Raw genomic sequence first — 23,840 nt, 5'->3', positions numbered from 1 at the left:
TCTTCCACCTTTCCTAGCATTATTGTTTTTTCTAGTAATCCATGCCTTCTCATTATGTGGCCAAAGTACAACAGTCTCAGGTTGATCATTTTTGCTTCCAAGGAGAGCCCTGGTCTGATCTGACCATTTGTTTGTCTTCTTGGCTGCCTATGAAATCCTAAGTACTCTTCTCCAGCACCACATTTCAAAGGAGTCGGTTTTCTTTCTGTCTATTTCTTTCACTATCCAGCTCTCGCATCCTTACATGGAAATTGGGAATATAATGGCCTGAATGATTCTGACTTTAGTGCTCAATGGTATATCTTTGCTCTTCAGTATCTTTTCCAGTTCTTTCATAGTTGCCCTTCCTATTCCTAGCCTCCTTCTTATTTCTTGAGTGCAGTCTACATTCTGGTCAAGATTTGATTTTAGATATGGGAATTTTTTAACTATTTCAATTACCCCGTTGTCTAGATTGTGTATCTCTTTCTGTGGTCATGATTTTTTGTTTTCTTTATGTTCAGCACCAGACCTGCCTTTCCACTTCCATCTTTGCCCTTTCTTACTAACTGTTCCAATTCCTGCTAATATGATGGTGTGGTGTCTCACATCGTCAGTTGTTAACGTTATCTTCACTCCTCCTTTTTCTGAACCTGATTCCACTTTTCTTAGGACATGTTTAGCAGATAAGCTCAACAAGTAGGGTGATAGGATGCAGCCAGGCTTGTCTGACCCCCTCTGCCTATTGGGAACCCCCTAATTCTGTCCTGTTTGTGGCCTCTTGTCCATAAGGCTTCTGTCTAGTGTAAAATGGGAGGACATCAATGCTGGGGGGGGGGGGGTGACACCATGAGTGACCGCAATGGAGAAGAGAAGGTGAAGAGGAGATATGATAGCCCTCTTTGAATATTGTGTCTCATTGAGGAGGGAGCAAGCTTGTTTTCTGCTGCTCCAGCGAACAGGACACGGAGCAATGGATGCAAGCTACAGCAAAAGAGATTCCACCTCAACATTAGGAGGAACTTGCTGACAGTAAAGGCTCTTCGACAGTGGAACACACTCCTTCCTCGGAGTGGAGTGGAGTCTCCTTCCTTAGAGGTTTTTAAGCAGAGGCTGGATGGCCATCTGTCACAGGGGATGCTTTGATGGAGAGTTCCTGCACGGCAGAATGGGGTTGGACTAGATGTCCCTTGGTGGTCTCCTCCAACTCTATGATTCTGTGATTCACTGGGTGACACCAACCCTTGGGAGGCCACTACCCCAGCCTTGTCTCCTCTCTCTTTCGGTGGGGCTGGGAGGGCTGTGCCAAAGGAGGCGTCCATCTCCCCTGCCTGCCCCTAAGCCCACCCCTCCGGTGGGTCCTCCTCCTCCTTCCACGACGACGAAGCCCTTCCCGAGGCTCTTTCTTCCAAGGGATCGCAAGAGCAGGAGGAGCCCGCAAGAGAAGAGGAGGAGGAGGAGCGCATCCCCGACGGAGGGGACGCAGCATAGCAGCCAAGCCAAGCCAAGCCAAGCCAGCCCCGCGCCCTCCAGGGCTTCGCTTGCCTGCCTTAGGACCCCTGGGCCAGTTCCCCTCGGGCCTTCTTCCACCTTCGACGGAGGGAGGATGCTGCTGGCTCGGCCCCGCTCCAGGACGGCCTTGGCTTCCCTTGGGAGGCCCCGACGGGCTTCTCAGGGACCCCCTTCCCGGGGCTCTGCCTTCCAGCCTTGGCTCTTGCTGCTGCTGTTGAGCCTCAGGCCGCCGCCGGTGGAGACTTCGTGGTGGTGAGTCCCGGCCGGGAAGCAGCCGTCGGACAGGGCTCAGCTGGGCTCCCTTGGGGCTTTGTAGCGGGGGATGCAGGGCTCTTGGGCTTTGGGGATGATGGGTCTGTGTCTGTGTGTGTGTTGGGACCGCGAGGGGACGGACAAGGCGCTCCTGAGCATGTGCAGAGTGATTCGTCGCAGTGTATCCCGCTCTCATCTGCCCTGGAGAAATAACCCGGTTTGGACCCGCTATAACTCTGGCTCATCTCAGCGTTCCATAGGATGACGCTACAGCACTCAAAGCGGTGTGAAACTGCATTAATTCCACCGTGGAGTTGCACCCTAGGTTTAACTGTCATTGCTGTTGGCCTTTTACCAGCGGAGAAGGAAGCTGGTCCTTCTCTCTTCGGATCTCCTGGATGGTTTCTATTGTGTGTGGCATTTCTGCCACACATAAGGAGTTCTGATGCCACAACAAACACTGCCCAGAATCCCCTAGTTTGGGGCCAGGGCAGTTTTAAGTGGGGTCAAGCCAGATTCTTTCTGCAGTGCGGATACAGCACAAGTGGCGTCAAAGTGGATTCAGAGGAAGCCGCTGGAGCTGCCCTATTTGGGGGGTGGGGGGTGGAAGGAAGGTTTGCTTTGGGGGCTGCTCTTCCTCCTTGGTTTCTTCTCGACTTCGTCGAAACGGTGAAACCGTCCAGAGGTCGAGCTTGGTTTCGTCGGAGGCTGTCAAAAGGGATGGCGCTCAGGGATGGGCAGGGGTTGTGTATATTGTGTCGTATGTGTTTGTATGAAAGAGAGACGAGGAGGGGATGAATGCCTACCAGACCCTCCGGGTGACAGCCACCGACTCCTCGCCCGCCTCCGGCCGCATCATCCACACTGCAGAAATAATCCGCTTTCACCCCGCTTGAACGGCCCTGGCTCCAAGTTATTGGAAAGAGAGAGACTCTTGACCATTTTTATTTTAAAGTCGTGTTTTGTTTCAGGTGATCCAAAGTAAATCGGTTTCGGATAGATGGGTGAGAAAAACCCCATCCATGCCCGGCGTTTTTCGGTCTCTCTTTCGGAGCTGTCTTTAGGCTGTCAAAGCGTTTTAGACGGTGGCTCTGTCTAGAGACATAAGCCGGTTTGGCTCCGCTTTAACTCTTTTCTGGAGCAGAGGAGGGACGGGAGGGCTTCTCTCGGGGCAGGAGACCAGGGCTGGGCCTCCTCTCAGCCAATTCTGGGCAGGAGGAAGGCCACAAGGGCCCTCCCTTTGGAGCAGGACCAAGAGGCAGGCATTCTTGACACCTTCGGTCTTTTGGCTAAGATCAAGTGTGTAGTGTAGACACCTCTGTGAGGGTTTTCCGCTTTTTTTTGCGGCCAGGGCTTCCGTTTGTCTTGCACGTCCTCCATTTTGCGGTGCCTGGTCCTCCTTGGCGGGGGGGGGGGACATCTGGTCACCCTGGACAGGGGGGGCCTGCCTTCTCTTTCTCCTCTTCCCCCTGTTTTTTTCTTTTCCTTCACTTCCTCCTCCTCCTCCTCTTCCTTCTCCACTTCTTCCTCCTCCTCTTCTTTTTTTCCTCTTCCTCTTTTTTTCTCTCCTCCTCCTCCTCCTCTTCTTCTTCTTCCTCCTCCTCCTCCTTCTCCTCCTCATCTTCTTCTTCCTCCTCTTCTCCTTCCTCTCCTTCTTCCTCCTCCTCCTCTTCCTCTTCTGGGCCTGCCCCCCTCTCCCTAAGCCCCCAAAACCCTTCTCCCTCCTTTTCTGGGGAGCGCTGATGCAGGCGGCGTAAGCAGGGCTTTCGTCTTGTTGATAGGAGACTCGCGTGAATTTCAAACTGTTTCTCTTCTGCTTCTTCTTTTCCTACTTGGGAGTCAAACCAGGGCTCCTCCTTAAATGGGAACAGCTGTCCGTCTTCCCTCAGGGGCGAAGGGAGGCGGGGGGGGGGCTTGAGGGCTGGGCTTTTGGTCCCTCGTCCGGGGCTGCATCCACACTGGAGAAATAACCTGGTTTGGCCCCGCTTTAACTCTTTGTCTGACTCTCTGCTATGGAATTCTGGGAGTTGGAGTTTGTTGTGGGCCCCACAACAAACTCCAACTCCCAGAATTCCATAGCAGAGAGTCAGACAAAGAGTTATAGCTGGCCCAAACCGGTTATTTCTCCAGTGTGGATGAGATGTAGAAAGGAATTAAACCCAAACATTTTTTAAAGAACCATCTCTTCCTACAATTTTAGGGACAGTGGCTTACCAAATACACTATTTGGAGGGCGAGGCATTTACGGATGGATGAGTGATACCTGTTTGCTTCCTTGGAATATCAGCATTTAGGGCACATTTGGAGTGAAAACTATTCAATATATGTAAGAATATATAAAGTATTTAAAGCCTGGAGGCAGGGCTCTCTTCTCAAACCTCGCCTGAACTATTGTCCTAAACCTGAAGTCTAATCCGGCCCAGTTTCCTTCTCTAGAAGTCAAGAGCTGAGCTTGGTTTTTGACACGTTTCAAAGTGGAAATTCCGCTTCCACTCGGTAGGATCCGGCTGCGCGGGACCGTCTCGGGCTTTCCGATTTCCATCTCCAAAGGTTTTGGGTTTAAAGCACAACCAAACGATATTGAGCCACTGCATCTCGATTTAAATAACAAAAGAAGGACATCATGGTCTTGGTGGCACTGGGGAGGGAAAAGGATTCGGGCAGGACCTGTCCTTTTGTTAAAAGTCGCTCGCAAGGGAGGCACTGCGCCTTTCCTAATCCGAAACAGCATCTCAAACACTATTATTTTTTGCATTTGCAATACAGCGTTTTATGCTCACTGGCCATTTAAAATAAGGTTATGGGAAGCAAAGCCACCTTTAGTCCTGGCCTAAAGAAACCCTTGGGCAGGTCGCACTTTCTCAGCCTCAGGGAAAGGAAGGCCACGGCAAACCTCCTCTGAACAGAAGACACTTCTCTTGCATAGTTTTTTGTGGTTTTTTTGGGCTATATGTGGCCATGTCCTAGAAGAGTTTATTCCTGACGTTTCCCTAGCATCTGAAGATGCCAGCCACAGGAATAAACTCTTCTAGAACATGGCCAAATAGCCCGAGGAGTTTATCTGACTGACATCAGCTCCCTGCTTAGGAAAGAATCATAAATAAGAAGGTTTTGTGACTGGTGAAACGTCAGGAAGAAACTCTTCTAGAACATGGCCACATAGCCCGAAAAACCCACAAAAAAACATGGATGCCAGCCATGAAAGCCTTCGACTTCATAAATAAGAAGGCTTTGAAAGGCCGGCGGGGATAATGGTTACTGCAGTGGAGCCCAAGCTTTGGTCCTTCATCTAATTTGGGACCAGCTGGGTCAACAGTCAGGAATCCTGGGCGCTGAAGTGAAAGGCATCTTGGGTTAGTGATTCCCAAACTCTGGTCCTTCCAGGTATTTTGGTCTTCAGCTCCCAGAAGCCTCAACCATCTTGGTCTGGGATTCTAGGAACTGAAGTCCAAAACATCTGGAGAACCAAAGTTTGGGAATCACTGAAGCTGGGGCGACCTGAACGCAATTCTCCCCTCGAGACACGAAAGTCAATGGGTGACCTGGAGCTGGTTACTCCTGGTCTACTTCACAGGGGTGTTGTGAGGAAAGGGGAAGGGAGGCATGCACACCCCTTTGAGTTCATCGCAGGTGAGGTAGGATATAAAGGTAACCTTCCCCCGTCCCCAAAAGAAAATCTTAAGACTGGCCACTCTCCTCTTCCCATCACAGCCGCAGCAGTGCCATCTCTTTCCCAGGGCTCTGTGACTCAGGAGGGGGTTTCCCCATTGAGGATTCTGTGTGTCAGCATTCTGACAACCTTTGCTCTGGTGCCACAACCAACTACAATTCCCAGAATTCCAAAGCCTGGAGCCAGGACAGTTAAAGTGGGGCCAGACCGGATTGTTGCTGCAGTGCTGATGCACTCTTAAGTGGTATAGCCCCACGTTTTAATGCAAAAAGGTCTGACTCCAATCCTGAAGGTGTCGAGGTAGAGGTTAAGAAAGCCTCCTGACCTAACCTAAACTCTGAAAACAGTCGGGACAAACTTGGAGGGGGGGTCTGATTCGGTATGAAGCCGCTTTCTCTGTCCTTAAACTGCTGCCAGATTTTGCGGAATCCGGTCCTTCGCAGCCACAGAAAGGAACATCATGAAGCTGTTTATGCAAAAATGAGGACATTGCTCTTCAAATAAAAATTATTTCTTCCACTGCTGGCCATGAAATTTTTAATTCCCTAAATCTCTATTATTGCAATAATTATTATTATGTTTATAACTTAAAACTTTGGTTGAGCATTTCGGAAAAAAGGTGGGGTGTTTTTTTTAGGCATCCAGAGAAAAGGGGCTGGTAAAGTTACCGACAGAATGAGAACCACAGAAAACAGAAAAGTTGGAGATGTGAAAGATTTTCAGAATCTGACTCTGCAATGCTAGAAATATGGTGAGTGAAGGGACAATTCGTTAGGGAGGGCAAAATTCTCTTTGGAAAAGCAATGGCCTCTTTTTTAGCCCTTCCTCTGTAGTTACATCTCTGGAATAGAGAAGAAAACTCCTATTGCAGGGGATACCTGCATAACTTGAAACAGAAAAGATACCTGTGCAGGGATTACTTGTGTAACTTGAATTATTTTTTCTTGGCTGGGGGGGGGGGGGGTCAATATACCACTGTTTGCTTTCCAGAATTAAAAACACACTCATTCAAATCCTGAGACTTGGAGGCATCTTATCCCTTGATCTTTAGGGAGGGGGCTGACTCCCACAGATTTTGATTCATCCCTTTTTGGAATATGCTGCAGTCCCTGATACTATACATTCTTTGTTACTTTTTTTTTTATGCCCTTCAAAAGCTTACATTGAAGAGACTTTTCAGGGCAACTGGCAGCTAGCAGTTTAAAAGGGATTAAATAAACCCAAAGGGGTTTACTTCCCGGGCATATAGGTGTGTCCTGCAGCATTGAAAAAGGAGGGTGGAAGGCAAATCTACATCTACTAGTAGATCTTTGGGTTATTTGTGGCACATCAAGGAGTGTAACAACAGCAAGGAGCACACAACAGCAAGTAAAATTGCAAGGGAGTTTTAAAAGTTCTGCAATAGTTAACCTTTTCCTTATCTCTAGTTGCGATTGTGTGCCTTTGAGTCATTTCAGATTCTGCCTTATGGCAAGCCTCAAGGGAAGGCAATGGCAAACCCCCTCTGAACAAATTTCGCCAAGAAAATCCCACAATACATAGGGTCACTGGAAAGGACTTCAGGGCTCACCGCAACATGAAGGCAAACCTATCATGGGTTTTGTTTCCTTCAGAGCAGGTTTGCCTTTGCCTTTCTCTGAGGCTGGGAAAGTGTGGTTTGCCTAATGTAGGTTTCCATGGTTGAGTGGGGATTCGAACCCTGGTCTCCAGAGTGCTAGCCCAGCACTCGAATCACTACATCACACTGGCTTCCTTGTTTTTTACCAGCAGCATTAGAATATGAGTTTTTGGTCTTGGCCATTGCTTGGTCACTAGAAGAGTCTTGTGTTAGTATCCCTGATCTACAGCAATGCAGAAGGCAATGTGTATTTGTAGATACAGCATAAGGCTCATGGGATGCAGGAGATCATTGACTCTGCCAGTTCTCCACCTTCTCTAAGCATTTTGGACTTAACAGGGCTCTCTATAAGTTGATGCTGAAGTTCTAGTGGAACTTTTTAAAAAGTGGATCTCTAAGGTAAAGTTTTTTCTGACAAGCCAAAGTGGTTCCCATAAGCCCAATATCTGATCAGTCCTAGCCTAAAAACTCAGAAATCCCAGACTTGAAGAAGTCTGTCTCTTCAGTCTCCAGTCAATAGCCCTTATCAGATGAGTCTGGAACTGGGGGTCTTCAGCACTGGGCGGTTCGAATTCACATTATTTTGCACAATACCATCATACCTGGGAGTCCCTCCGCATTGGCATGATTCAAATTGGCCAATACGCATTCGCGCGAAGTGCATTCAGTGCAGAATGTTTTGTCACACCGGTGCTCAACATGAGGATTGGCCGATTCGTATCGGCCCCCTCGCACATGCTCAGCGGTGCCCTGCATGGGTTGCGACCTTAAACGCTTCCGGGGTGAAAGGGGAGGTCACGTCATGACAGCCCGGTAAACAGCTGGAGAGCCAGCTCATGCACATTAACAATCGCGATACAACGTGCCCTCTCTACATTCCTCTCTGTTTCCTCTCTACATTCCTGCTTGGTTTTAACGTTACCATGACCTTCCCTTGCAACAAATTAGCAATGCCCGGTTGTACGTGTGTGTGTGTGAGTGTGTGAATATGTATTCTGGGGGGGGGGGGGGGGGGAGGACCAGTTCCAGCGGCTGTCAAAGAGGCTGGATGGCCATCTAAGTAAATGGGGATGCTTTTTTCCTCCTCCTCCTCCCGGCTTGGGAGCCAGCATAAGCTGCATCCCAAGAAGGGAACAGGCGCGGGGCCGCTAGAATCGCGGCGATCGCTGCCGTTCCAGCGGCCCCCGCGCCTCTTCCCTTCTTGGGATGCAGCCTATGCTGGCTCCCAAGCCGGGAGGAGGAGGAGGAGGCTGCCGGAACCACGATTCCAGCGGCCCCCCGCGCCTCTTCCCTTCTTGGGATGCAGCTTATGCTGGCTCCCAAGCCGGGAGGAGGAGGAGGAGGCCGCTGGAACCGCCCCCCCCCCCCCCCGCTTCCCTGGAACCGGCAAGAGGAAAGACCCACCGGAAGTTAAAATTGGAATCTGGGGGTCTTGCGATGGAATTCAGGATTGGGTAGTCACACCAGAGCCATTCGCACTGAGATCGAACAGAGCCCCAATCCAGGATATTGCCAATCCCCTTATCAGCGCACTGGCCAACACGCTCCAAAAAGAGGAGCCAGTACGCATTCAGTTCGGCATCTCGCGCATTCACGTGAGTTCGGATTGGGCCATTCAAATGCTGGTATGATGGTATTGTGCGAAATAACGTGAATTCGAACCGCCCAGTGCTGAAGACCCCCAGTTCCAGACTCATCTGATAAGGGCTTTTAAGACATCCAGTCTCTTATTCTTATCCTTTACATTGCTTAAGAAAAGTATATATAGGAGGGAGAGATTGCCTTCTATGGTTTTCCTGATATCCCTGGCAATCCCCCTTCAAATTGATTCAAGCAATGCACATGCAGTATAAGTTGTTTGTAGTGGGCTAACCTCCCTGTCAAAATAATTCAGTGAAATCAGGGGCAAAATCTTCAAATGGCTGGATATGCACTTATGTCTTTAAGGGGGGAAATGATGGCAAGAGGGAAATAAATGTTTCTGGTACATATTATCTTTTCTTGTGTATACCTGCCAGCCTGACATGGTGGTTGGGTTATGCTGATTTCATGCCACTTTTAATTGTCAAGATTTCATGCTAAGCAATCCTGGGATTTCTAGTTTGGTGAAGCATTTAAGAAAATTCCTTCATCATAGAACTACTGTATTTAATATTACTTGGGGTGAAGAAACAGGAATTAAACCAGAATAAATTTGAGGCAACTTCTCTCCTGGGTGCAAGAAGTTAGCATTTTTCAGAGTTAACAGAAGACAGACTGGGATTTCCTGTTAGATCACTGGGTGATTTGTGGTTGATTGACAAGATTTTCTAACTTCCAAGTTATGAAAAAGGCTCTTCCAACTCAGATTAGGCTGCTGAGATGGAATATAATTCTAGTATTTTATTAGAATACTTATAGGAGTAGAATTGCAGATAAAAGGACTGATTTCTGGTTTGTTTTTGATGTGCCTTCAAGTAATTTCCAATCTATGGTGACCCTACCATGGGGTTTTCTTGGCAAGATTTGTTTGGGAGGGGGTTGCTTTTGCCTTCTTCTGAGGCTGAGACAGTGTGATTTGTCCAAGATAATCCAGTGGGTTTCCACAACTAAGTGGGGATTTGAACCTTGGTCTCCAGAGTCCTAGAACAGAGTTCAAACCACTACACCATGAGGCCTCCCTGTTCTGCTACAGAAAACAAATTCTTGGGTTTAGATACCCAAGTCCTTAATTCTGAATGTATTTTTGGCCTACAAGTGACTATTTTTGTTGCTGGATTTCAGTATTCTAATGACAGAAAGAAGAGAGTCAGCATAGTGTAGTGGTTTGAGTGTTGGATTACAACTCTGGAGACCAGGGTTCAATTTCTCACTCAGCCATGAAACCAATTGGATGATCTTGGGCAAGTCACATGCTCTCATCTTCAGGGGAAGGTAATGGTAAACCTCCTCTGAACAATCTGGATCAATAGAAGTATAGTGTCTAGATCAAGTGAAGTAATAGTGCCACTCTATAATAGGCCCCACCTGGAATATTGTGTCCAGTTCTGGGCACCACAATTCAAAAAGGACATTGAGAAACTGGAGAGTGTCCAAAGGAGGGCGACTAAAATGGTGAAGGGTCTGGAAACCATGTCCTATGAAGAACGACTTAGGGAGCTGGGGATGTTTAGCCTGGAAAAGAGAAGGTTAAGAGGTGATATGATAGCCCTGTTTAAATATTTGAAGGGATGTAATATTGAGGAGGGAGCAAGCTTGTTTTCTGATGCTCCAGAGAACAGGACCTGGAACAATGGATGCAAGCTGCAGGAAAAGAGATTCCACCTCAACATTAGGAAGAACTTCCTGACAGTAAGGGCTGTTTGACAGTGGAACACACTCCCTCGGAGTGTAGTGGAGTCTCCTTCCTTAGAGGTTTTTAAGCAGAGACTGGATGGCCATCTGTCAGGGATGCTTTGATTGAGAGTTCCTGCATGGCAGGGGGTTGTACTGGATAGCCCCTGTGGTCTCTTCCAACTCTATGACTCTATGATTCTATGATTCTAATCTTGCCAAGAAAACCACATGATAAGTTTGCCATAAGTCAGAAATGACTTGAAGGCACACAACAACAACAGCAGGAATATGTGAGTCTGAAATCTTCTCAAAGCTGGAATAGAGGACTGGAATCTGTTCTCCTTTTGCATTCTTAACTTTCTCAAAATCTGTGAAATGTACCTTTTACAGAGATTTTGTAAATGGAAGTTGTCACTGCTGCCCCATTCACTGGTAAGTCACAATGTTTGGCCCAATTTTTCCAGTGCTTTGGCAGAGATCTGGCCTTTCCTGTGTAGAGCGGTTGTCTCAAAAGTCATTTTCACAGGATCAGATCCTCAGTCATTAGGCAGGTCATCCACCCTACCTTTAGGCAGAAGCTGTTTTCATGTGGCTGGCCCTATCACTGGGCAGAAAATAGGTGCAAGAGGTCAGGGGAGAAGTAGCAAGGTGCTGGTATTTAAAGCCTTTCAGTGGCCAGTTTCTCTGCATGAAGAAGGGTGTGGGAGTGCTATTTTGTCCTTCACTTCAGGCAGAAAAAGGCTAACCAGCTTTAGGTTTGTATACAGAAGAGAGGTTTTCACTGATATCACAGTATGGGTGGTACATTATTTAATTCAGATTGCCAAATTCTTGGGCAGATTGTTGATCTCCGAGCCTGAGCTTAGAGGAAATACTTGCCATTTTCTTCTGTCAGCTTGAGTCCTGCAAATTACCAGGTCAGTTTAGATCTCACTCTCCATGAAAAGGAAATATCAACTAAATGCTTTGTCTAAACAGCAGCCAGTTATTAATTTTCAGTGACGTCAGGGACAGGGTGGATTGCTTCATAACCCACCCCCAGGAATTGTTGGAACTCTCCAGCATGGTGGCAAATGGAGTTGTGTATTTAGAAGAAGAAAAAAAACTTGTAACTCTAAATAAATGTTATTTACAGTACAACAGAAGCTCAGTTAAAATAAAATAAAAAAGAGCTGTGACAGATGGCCTCCATAAGGTAGCTGCTACAACATGAGATGGGGAATGTTCTTTCAGTATTGTGGATTTGATTTCACAACATCGCAGTCTTTTGTATACTACACTGCCCAAAGTGGCTGGCCAATGTATGTGTCATCTGTAATGACTGACTCATCAATACTTTATATACATATTGATTGCATCTAGACTCATGTGGAATTTCTCATGCTGAAGCATCTTTTGGATGGAAAATGAAAATACAAGATTTAGAGCACTACTCTGTGCTTTTACACAGAAATAAATGGCACTGGGTCCAGTGGAAGGTACTCTCAGGTTTCTTGTTCATTGCCATGAAGTTTGTTTTGCCTTAAGGTGATTCTATGAAAAAGAGAACTCCAAGACACTTTTATTAGCAACCCAACTACTAAAAGTGAACTTCAGCTCTTGTATGGGTTGTGGTGGCTTAGTGATTAAGACACGAACTCTGATGATTTATCAGAAGATCAGAAGGTTGGCAGTTCAAGACCCAAGTGCTGCATGATGAGCTCCTGTCATTAGTCCCAGCTTCCACCAACCTAGCAGTTTAAAAAATCATGCAAATGCAAGTAGATAAATAGCTACCACTTTGGTGGGAAGGTAACAGGTGCAGTCATGCTGGCCACATGACCACCAGAGTAGTCCTCGGACAATGCTGGCTCTTCGGCTTAGTAATGGAGATGACCAACACCCTCTACCACATGGTACAATTTGTTATGTCTAGGTTATGTCAAGAGACTACCATTACCTTTACCTACATAGCAACGCAAACTGGGCTCCCAGATCTCAGGGTTGGGCCCTGAATATCAGGGTTTGAGTTCTTCTTCAGTCCACAAGATAAGGTAGAGTAATCTCAGCACAAGAGAATTACATCAAAAAGAAAGACTTCAGGCCTGTATGGCTCAGCATACCATGCGAATCTATGGTAGGCTAAATCATATAATGTCACTACCACCTGGAATGAATAATACAACCTCTGAAGCCCTCTCGACACTCATATATCCACCAGAAACCTCTGGAGATCTGATCACTACTATGGGACATAACCAGACACTTCTCCAATCTTGCTTGCTCCCCACAAGGCACAGAATGGCTGTGCAGTGGGGCTTCAGAGGCAGTACAGTAAGTGAGGGGGTTGGCTTTGGATGCTGCAGAAGGAGGAAGGGAGTACACCTGCAAAAGGACCTATACAAGCATAAGCGAAACTTACATATGTCTATGCCACTAATAGGATGCAAACCTATGTGTGTTTAAATCAGTATGTAGTGGGATCTTTTAGCACCTTTCAGACTAACCAAAAGAAAGAAGCTGGTAGCATGAAGATGTTGCCTACTGCCAAGGAGAGTAGATAACCATGTGAATCTAGTATGGAAACCAGAGACGAGATGTGATAGAGCCCTCATGATTCTGCTGAAATAGAAGAATTGGAATGTATCCACAGACTCCAGTCCATCAGAAATCTAAGCTCAGGGCTATGCTCAGGAGTATACCCAAGTTACAAACCTGAGATTTCAGGAGGAGTGTAACCCTATTCAGCAGAGGCTAAATCTCTATGCCTAGTGTTTGGTGTGGTAGGGAAGAATGGTTGATCTCATGCAAAGCCTATGGAGGTGGTTGTTCAAGATCCACAGGGGCATGGTTCCTTGATAAATTATTTGTTCTGCACCCAGCAGCTTCAAAATTCATTCATTTCTTAGCATCATTAGTTAAAAAGATCTTCAGTTAAAGTTAAAGATCTCCCTTCCCTCAAAAGCAGACCTTGGAAAGGTTATACTTTTGAATTACTTAGTAACAATGCTACTGGGAGTATCATTCAACAAAGGAATGATTTCCAAGCAATGCCACTACTTATTAGTTTTCAAAGAAATAGCTGTGTTAGTTTCTTGCAACATAAAAAGAAGGAAAGGAGGGAGACAAAAAAAGGGAATGTAAAGTGGTTGATACCAGAACAGATGGAGACCCAATGCTGTACTGAAATGCAGTCCCATGTGCTCAAATCAGCCAAGAGACATATTCAGGATCTGGCCCAAAAGGTTGGCCCCAAGCCTTGTTTCAGAACTATTTGGAGAAGATTAGAGACATGTGGCTTCCAAACATAATCCATGCAATAAACAACTTTGGTGTAAATATCTAAGTAGAATTTATACATTGCTGAGAGGGGAGTGGGTGGTTCTGGAGTAGGACACCATTTTAAAGTGAAATGTTGGGTTTAAGAGAACAGCACACAAGCACATGTGTTTGTGTGACACACTCACACCACACACAGACAAGAATGCAAACACATTTCCCCACTCTATGTAAACTCTTCCACATGCATGATTAACTCATCTGTTCAGCTTCAGCTGACACCACAGTTCCTCGAAGGATCCATCCCCCATCCTCATCCAGCTCCCAAACACATCAGAAAGCAAAGCATTCAGTAGACATGCAGTTTTATAATAGTGAACTCTCCAGAGATGTTGCTATGCAGGCAGCAAAATGAAGGCATTGCATCCCCACCCCCACTCCCCACCCCGGTAAGAACTCATAAATTCCCATTATATTTTCCTCCAGTCCTCAAATATCTAGCACTGCAGAGAGTGAGATGTTGAAAATCATTGACATCTATAACTCATAAATTTGCTGTGTCACATTCCTGTGGTAACTTTGACTGCACCTTTGAATACTGAAACAAAGTGAGGGAAACTATAATTTGGAGGAGTAGGATTTTTATTTTGGGAGAAATGATCTCATTTTGCCTGCCACCTGTAAATCCATGTCCAATGACCATACTTGTCCATAGAGGTCCACACAGATGTGTTCTCAAACTGCATCACTAGGAAATGTGCCAAACTATTGTAGGTAGGTATGTGGGCATGAGGTCAATGTTCACTCAGAAGGTAGCAGGGACCCCGCTTCTCAGGAGGTTTTAAACTTCCTTGCTAGATTTAGTGTACATGTACTTATCTAATAAATAGAGCAACCCTCCCAAGGCTCTTTACAAACCAATTTATTGTCCTTTTTTAATAGAATAAAAATAAAAATTAAATTAAATTAAAAAACAAATATTGTATAAGTCTAGAAATTTTTGCCAAAAAAATGACCCCAAAAAACTGAGTTGATTTATCCACAGGTTATTTTTTATTTTTATTTTATTTTTAAAGGAATCATCCCCTGATGAAAGGCAAGAGCATAATCTGTCCTGGAAGCACTGGGACCCCTCTACTCTCTCATCCATTCAGCCTTTAATGTGAGCACAAACATTTATGGCTGCTAGAATTTTGAAGTTCTTTGGCATTGTTTTCCCTTGTCTCAATGATTTCCAAACTTTGGTCCTCCATGTGTTTTGGACTTCTACTCCCCAAATCCCCAGCCAGTTTGGCCAACAGTCAGGAATTCTGGGAGCTAAAGTCCAAAATATCTGAAGGACTATAGTTTGGTAGCCACTGCTTTAGATTCTCCATTACATGGCCCTAAGTTTTACTTTCACCTTATCCACGGGCCATAACAACATCCATAATTTTGGAATCAAAACCTGTCCTTGACTTATACATGGGATTGACTTATAGTTGAGTATATATGGCATTAAAACATTGGTCAGAATTCACTTGGGGATTTACATCTTTGTATGTGGATTTAGGTCTAGCAGTTTTGCAATGCCTGCATTCAATACCCAGCTTGTTGGGGGCAGTGAGCTTACAGTTGTAAACTGCTTAGACACTGCTAGTTCAGTATGAAGCGATATATAAAATGAAACTGTTTGTTATGTTGCTATATAAGGGAGCCAGCAAAGCGACCACAGAGTTGATGCACAATGGGACTGATGCACAACAGGTTCTGATGTGTATAAGGACACCAGCTAGGGAGTACTGATGCACATCAGTAGAGCCTATGTTCATTGGGATACTTGTTGCTGGTGTTGCTGTTATGCATCTTCACAATTCACTAACAGGGTTTCTTAGCACCTTTTCTATTTAGCTAAGTATACATAAAGTCATGTAATGTAGACAGCAACAAAGATTCTGGCCCATAATTTGTCTAAAAATTCTAGAAAATTACATAACATTATATACACCTTCCCCTCCCACTAGTGTGGTCTGTTATGTAGCAAGACATGGTCTAGTGTGGCATCTTGAGCATGAGCAGCCAGAGCGCTCTCTATTTGTTAGTTCTTTTTCCCACTTTGAGTGAAAAAGTTTGTACAGGTTGAGCCTCCCTTACCCAGAATTCCAAAATCTGAAATAAAACAAAACCTTTTTCAAGGGTGGCTGAGATAATGAGACCTTTGGTTTCTCATGGTTCAGTGTACACAAACTTTGTTCCATCTACAAAATTATTTAAAATATTGTATAAAATTTCCATCAGACTATGTGTATAAGGTATATATGAAACATAAATGAATTTTGTGTTTAGATTTGAGTCCCATCTCCGAGATATCTCATTATGTACATATATGCAAATGCAAGTATTTGTTATTGTTGTGTGCCTTCAAATCATTTCCACCCTTAAGTGAACCTATCATGGATTTTTCTTGGCACAATTTATTCAGAGAAGGTTTGCCATTGCCTTCCCCTGAGGCTAAGAGCACATGATTTGCCCAATGGGTTTCATGGCCAAGCTGGGAATCAAACCCTGGTCTCCTGAATTGTTTTCCAACACTGAAACCAATATTCACTCAAATACAGGTATCCAAAATCCAAAGCACTTCTGGCCCCAAGCATTTCAGATAAGGTAGACTCAACCCGTAAAATTCAGTTCTCCCTCCATCCTGATTTCTAACTTCAGATTCTTTATCTTGTTTATTTTCTTGCCCTCCCTTACACCTGGTTTCAGGTTAACTTAGGACATTGTGTGTGTGTGCATGTGTGCACATTTTACTTACCTACTGACTTATGGCAGTCCTATGGATTGTGTTTGATATATATCTATCTGTGGAGAACTTTGAACACTCAAATGCTATTGCTGTCTGATTATGATTTCTTTCCTTTTGGGTTTTCTCAGCCCCCTTTTTGGGTTTTCTCAGCCCCCTTGCATTCTGATATCCTTCAGTATGGTATGTGTTTTCTGATTCTCCAGCACTTCTTAATAATAGTAATAACAACAACAACATTTATTTATATCCCACCTCTCTAAGCAGATCAAAGTGGCTAACAATAATAAAACAGCATTAAAATACAGTAAAACATCGTAACCCATAAACCCTCCCATCCACAATAAAAAGTGCATTTTAATTATAAAATTAAGCAGGGACAATTGAGGGGCAATTGATGGGAGGCAACTGAGAGGCTAGTCTGGGAAAGTCTGCTGGAAAAGATACATCATGACCGCCTTTTTTCTTGACTTTATCTTATTTATTCTTGGGAAGTGGTTGAAATTTTTGTGGCCTCAGTATCTTGATTTTGTCTTCCTTAAGTCATCTAGTTCTCTCTGCACTTTTCTACTCATTTCAAAAATGAGTGGTTTAAATGTGCTCAAATTCAAACCCAGTTCTAGAAGAATATGGAGAAATTCAAGGGCATTTGCATCATGCTAGCAAGAGAGGATGGGGTTATTATCATTGGCAGTCCCATAGGATAAACAGGCTTTGTGTTGTCATATATACTCAGAATAATGCAGAAGAGCATCATATTCAGTCGTTGCAAGAGTTTTCATACATTTCCATTTTCAGACAAGTAGTGCATTGGATATGGTGTTCAAAGTGGGATTCCTGGATTCCTACCTAGAGTAGAATCAAGTGATTCAGATTTAATTTGAAGGTTTGTGAATCTCACCCATTTCAGTATGAAGCACTAGCTTTCCTGCAACTCTCACAATTAAGGTATATGTATACTTTAATATATCTTAATATAGGGCTGCAGTGGCTTAGTGGTTAAGTTGCCAATTCTGATGATCAGAAGATCAGAAAGTTCTAACAGACATGGAAAAGGCATTTGATAGAGTACATTGAGATATAATATTTGAAATTTTTTAAAAAATAGGAATTAAAAAAAGATTTCTGGAATGGATTACAGCAATGTATAAAGATCAAGAGGCCCATTTAATCATAAATAGAGAAAAAAACCAAAGTAGTAAAGATCAGACAAGGTACAAGGCAAGGATGTCCTTTATCTCCTTTACTATTCATTATGATAATAGAAATACTTATTAAGAAAAACGACCAGAATAGAGAAATTCAGGGATTAGATAATAAGGGAATTAAATTAAAAACACTAACTTTTGCAGACGATTTAGTCTTTTTTATAGAGGATCCTTTATCAAATAGTAAAATGCTACAAAAAGAACTAAAAGAATTTGAAAAAAATAGCAGGACTGAAGGTTAATGACAATAAAACAAATGTATTAACAACAAAATTAAATAAAAGGCAAGAAAAGGAATTAATGGAAATAACAGGCCATAATATAACAAAAAGGTAAGGTATTTAGGAATCGACATTTCAACAAATAATGCAGATCTCTTTAAAAATAATTATAATAAACTATGGAACCAAATTAAAAAAGATTTAGAAAACTGGAAATCTTTAAAATTATCATTATTAGGAAGAATAGCATGCATTAAAATGAACATTCTACCAAAGATTCTATTTTTATATCAAACAATTCCAATAATACAAAAAGAGAAATTAATACAAAATTGGCAAAAAGATCTGTCTAAATTCATATGGATGGGGGGGAAAACCCAGGGTCAGAATGAAAACACTACAGGACTCTAAAGAAAGAGGTGGATTATGTGTCCCAGATTTAAAAATTTATTTTCAAGCAACATGTTTGTTATGGATCAAGGACTGGTTAGAATTGAAGGATAGAAAATTACTAAAATTAGAGGGAGAAAAATTAACTTTTGGTTGGCATGCATATTTATACTACAATAAAGAGAAAATTGACAAGGAATTCAATAATCACTATATAAGGAAACCGCTATTATGGATCTGGAAAAAAGTGAGGAAAAAAACTGGTGAACCAATTACATTAGAAACTTCTCCACAGGAAGCATTTTTATGGAGAGAGAAAGGACTGGTAAAGGATTGGTTAAAATACAAAGATTTGTTAATAAAAGATGGAAAAACTTTCAGATTTAAGACAGAAGAAGAATTAAAAGATCAAAACTATAAAATTCATTGGTATTTAAAATGGCAACTAAAATAAAGGTTCAAAATAGATCAGAAGGAAAATAAGATTGTTGAAGAAGAACCAGAATTAGGGAAATTACTAAAATTAGAGAATAAAGGTTTACTCTCCGAACTTTATAAATATTTATTAAAAATAGAACTAGAAAAAGAAATAATCAAAAACAATATGATAACTTGGGCACAGAATATAGGACATCATATAGAGTTAAATCAATGGGAATATTCCTGGAATAAACGTTTAAAATATACCAGAAGTCAAAATATTAGGGAGAATTACCAGCTGAAGTTCGGAAACTTCAGCTGGTACAAAATATGGCAGCCAGATTGATCACGGGAACTTCTAGGAATTACCATATAACACTGGTCTTGAAGTCCCCGCACTGGCTGCCTATTAGTTTCTGGGCAAAGTACAAGGTGTTGGTGATTACCTTTAAAGCCCTACATGGCTTGGGCCCAGAGTACTTGAGGGAACGCCTTCTTCCCTATTGTCCGTCCCACACACTAAGGTCCTCTGGAAGAAATCTACTACAGCCAAAAAAATCTAGGCTGACATCTGTCTCCCAGAGGGCCTTTTCTACTACTGCTCCTAAACTATAGAACGACCTGCCGGAGGAGATCCGTCACATTTCCACTCTGGTAGCTTTTAAGAAAGCACTCAAGACAGATCTGTTCCGGCAGGCCTTTCCAACTTAGTTACCCTCCCCAGATATAGAGATATTTGTCCCCTCATCTGTCTATTTTCCCCCGCCAATGTTTCTGCCTATTTTTTTGGTTGTTCAATGTTTTTAATGTTTTTAATGTTTTAATATTATTACTGTTTAATTCTGTTTTAGTACTGGGAATGGGGGGGGGTGGTAGGTCTAGGGTTTGATTTTTTAACTCTATTGTAATTTGTTGTATTTTATTGTTGTAACCCGCCTGGATTCTTCATGATTGGGTGGGCTAGAAATAAATCTATTATTATTATTATTATTATTATTATTATTATTATTATTACTATAAAATGTTCTATAGGTGATATATTAGCCCAGATAAATTAGCTAAAATATATGGGACAAAGGATAAATGCTGGAAATGTTCAAAAGAAAAAGGAACATTTTTCATTGTTGGTGGTCTTGCCCGATAATTAAAAAATATTGGCATGAAATTAATAATTTAATTGGAAATATGTTAAAAATCAAAATGGAATTTAAACCTGAAACTTATTTACTAAATATAATTGATAGCGAATTAGAAAAAAACTATGGTAGAATAATCTTTCATTTGATTACTGAAGCAAGGATTGTATTGGCACGAAAATGGAAAGAAGAAAATACCCCAGACATAAAAGAATGGACAGAAAACATATACGAACTGGCCGAAATGGATAAACTGACAAGACTATTAAATGACGAAAATATGGAGGACTTCTTTAAAGAATGGGAAAGTGTGATAACTTTCCTGCACCAACAAGAAAAGGAACTATGTATAGAAGACTTTAAAGATTAAAGTATTCTTAAGTAATAGTAATGAGTATAATAGAATTAAAACGTTGATTAGAACATAAGATAATAGTTTAATAGAATGGCCACGAAGAATTAATAGGGAACTAGAGTCTTTCTTAGAAGCCTTTATTGAGATGTAGCATACAGAAAGTAGTAAATAAAGAAATAGATAAAAAAGATCATAAATGAAATGTTAAAGATTATTTCCATGTACAAGATAGGAAGGATTGTGTTAGTTACATGTAGGATATGTAGATAGAAGTAGAAGTTGATTTTATGTTTAGTTAGTGTAGTTTGTTTTTGAAAATTTGATAGAATGAGTAGAATGCATAGAAGAAAGAATGTTTTAGTATGTTGAAGAAGGAAAGTGCAAGTGAAGGAAGTTTGATCAGTAAAAAAGAGAAGCTGATAGATTAAAGAAATAAAGAAGGAGAGAAGAAGGAAGAGTAAGAAGAGAAGGTAGCAATGTTGGAAAGTTTGTATATGAAAGGTAGTAGATTTTAATGTAAAGAAGGTAAGGAATTCTAAATGTATTATGTATTGTGATTAGTAATGTGTGTCTATGTTTGTTTGTGTTTTGTAAGTTTAATAAAATTAAAATTTTTTAAAAAAATCAGAAAGTTGGCAGTTTGAGGCCCAAGTGATGCATGATGGGGTGAGCTCCTGTCACTAGTCCCAGCATTTGCCAAGCTAGCAGTTTGAAAGCATGCAAATGCAAGTAGATAAATGGCTACCACTTCAGTGGGAAGGTAACAGCATTCAGTGCAGTCATGCTGGCCACATGACCACCAGAGCAGTCCTCGGACAACGCTGGCTCTTCAGCTTAATAACGGAGATGAGCACCGCTCACTAAAGTTGGTTATGACTAGTTATTCATATCAAGGGACTACCTTTACTTCTATATCTTAATATAAGAAGCAAAACCACATTAGATTGAAAGGAAAACCAATAAATATCAAAGGGCATAATCTTGCAGAAATTTCTCTGTCCCAAGCTATTTTTATAGGTAAAAGAGAGATTCTTATCAACAGAGCTGAAAACCACAAAATCTATGCCAATTTCCAATATATTAGCAAAATTTAATCCTGATTGTGTTGGAAGTGAATTAATAGCAAATATTTCCCCATGCTAAATAGTTCTACTTTGCACAATTATCAGCAGAGCTTCTCCTGGCTCTGCAAAAGATTACACAGCATGGAGTTCTTCTGAAAATAACTTACAAAGAAAACCCTGTGTTGGTCATAAGCCAGGCTTAGGGTACCCAGTTCAATGGGCTTTGATAAACTGCAGAAATAGAAGCTGTTGTCATTGTTAGGAAGACATTTTAATCTAGCTGTGAAAACTCAAAACAGCACAAAGAAAAATACAAGATGCCTACAGCTCCAAGGCTGCTAGGAACCTTGCTAGAAAAGGGACATAATGTAGTTTAATACTCTGGCTGGCATTGTATGGTGACAGTAATTCATTATTACAGAGGACCAGTGATTTGGTGTCTTCTAGAGGACTTGTAAGTCTTGCTATTTTGCAAAAGCTTCTGAAACAACAGCTACATTACAAAGAGACATTCAGCACAATCCTTTTCAGTGTTAACTCAGAGTTTAGCCTTATTGGATTTGATGGGGTTTATCCCCATGTATGTATCCCTTGGATTTCAGCATAAGGGAAACACTCCAGATTTAGTATTATTTCTAAGAGTCTTACAGACTAAGAGCCACAATAGTTCTGTTCCTTAACACAATTACTATGCCTCATTATATTCTCCGGTTCATGCTTTGTTGATTGGAGAATTTACAGTAGGGACTGAGAACTTTAGAAAGATGTATTTAGCTTACAGGGCTGCATTTAATTTGCATCTGATAGTTGCATGTTTAATTACAATTGGTTTGCCAAGTTTATATAAATGCTGTAGCACTGCTAGGGATATGTTATGTCTGTTGTACAATTGCCATATTTGGAAACTATTATTTTCATATTTGATTGGTTGTTGACTACAATGCTTGACAAGTCTTAACACAGAGATTCATGGGATTTAAATTGCAAGAAAGCTAAGCTTCTATTCAGTGATTTTATTATAATAATAAATAATAACGTTTTTATTTATATACCGCCCTTCCAACGATCAGGGCGGTGAACAACAAACTATAATACAATAAAATACAGATACATATATCAATAACAATATTAAAATCAACAATAAAACACATCATCAACATTAAAACCCCGACAACCAGCTGCCATCGCTGTCGAAGGGTAGGGGGAGGCTAGCTGGACTCTAATTCAGGGAACGCCAACCTGAACAGGAAGGTTTTTAGCTCCCTCCTGAAGTGGGCCAGGGAGGTGGCTGAGCGGAGCTCTATGGGCAGCGTATTCCAGAGGGTCGGGGCGGCGATGGTATATGACCTCCTTGTTGTGGAGGCCAGTCTAGCCCCTGGGACCCTCAAAAGTTGCTGCCCAGATGTTCTGAGGGTGCGGGGCGGAATGTATGGGGAGAGGCGGTCCTCCAGGTATCCTGGGCCCAAGCCATGTAGGGCTTTATAGGTTATCACCAACACCTTGTATTGCGCCCGGAAGCGGATGGGCAGCCAATGTAGATTTTTAAGTACAGGTGTAATATGACTGGCCCTGGAGGTACCAGTGACCAGTCTGGCTGCCATATTCTGTACCATCTGTAGCTTCCGGGTTTGGTACAAGGGTTGCCCCATGTAGAGCGCGTTGCAGAAGTCCAATCGAGAGGTTACCAGAGCATGTACTACCGTTTCAAGGTCTCTCTGTGCCAGGTATGGACGCAGCTGGCGAATAAGCCGAAGCTGATAACAGGTGCTCTTGACCGTCGCATCCACCTGAGCTGTAAGGTGGAGCGATGAGTCAAGGAGCACCCCCAGACTGCGCACGGAGTCCTTCAAAGGAAGCGTGATCCCGTTCAGGACAGGTGGAACCACCACCATTCCTGGACCAGGGGAACCTATCACAAGTACCTCCGTTTTCTCTGGATTCAGACTGAGTCGATTTTCCCTCATCCAGCCCATTACTGACTCCAGACAGGCCACGAGAGGAGAGACGCCATCCTCGGTCACTGCATCAGTCGGAGGCATAGAGAAGACTATTTGGGTGTCATCAGCGTACTGATAACCCCGTGCCCCATGTCTCCGGATGATCTCTCCCAGAGGTTTCATGTAAATGTTGAAAAGCATGGGAGACAGAATGGCTCCTTGAGGGACCCCAGTTGTAAGGGCCCTCTTATCGGAGCATTCGTCTCCCAGCTGCACCATCTGGAACCTCCCAGAGAGGTAGGACCGGAACCACTGGAGCGCAGTGCCCCCGATTCCCACCTCTGCCAGGCGCTCCAGAAGGATACCATGGTCTATGGTATCGAAAGCCGCTGAGATGTCCAAGAGCACCAACAGGGACACGCTTCCCCTGTCGATGCCCAGACGGACATCATCGACCAAGGTGACCATGGCCGTCTCCACCCTGTAACCCGCCCGAAAGCCAGTTTGAAATGGATCCAGATAATCCGTTTCATCCAAGACCGATTGAAGCTGGATTGCAACCGCCTTCTCGATCACCTTCCCCCAAAATGGTAGCAGCGAGACTGGCCGATAATTACTATGTATCAGGGGGTCGAGGGAGGGCTTTTTTAACAGAAGTTTTATAGTGGCCAATTTTAAGCTGGATGGAAATTGCCCATCCCTCAAAGATGTATTAATAATCCG

General features: G+C 43.0%; 1 protein-coding gene across 1 annotated transcript in view; it reads left to right on the top strand.

The window, feature by feature from the left end:
- Positions 1 to 1,732: 1,732 nt before the first annotated feature.
- LOC149315906 (protein Wnt-2b) overlaps positions 1,733 to 23,840 on the top strand; it is a 71,656-nt gene continuing 49,548 nt past the window's right edge. Inside the window, exon 1 of the mRNA XM_089518568.1 lies at positions 1,733 to 1,743. The gene's annotated coding sequence lies outside the window, so the exon portion shown is untranslated. The remainder of the gene's footprint in view (positions 1,744 to 23,840) is intronic.

Source organism: Sceloporus occidentalis, unplaced genomic scaffold (genome assembly GCF_023333645.1).
Source record: "Sceloporus occidentalis isolate IW3139 unplaced genomic scaffold, rSceOcc1.0.p SCAF_3, whole genome shotgun sequence".
NCBI lineage: Eukaryota > Metazoa > Chordata > Lepidosauria > Squamata > Phrynosomatidae > Sceloporus > Sceloporus occidentalis.
Note: the sequence above shows the minus strand (reverse complement) of the source record. Positions and strands in the feature narration are given on the sequence as shown.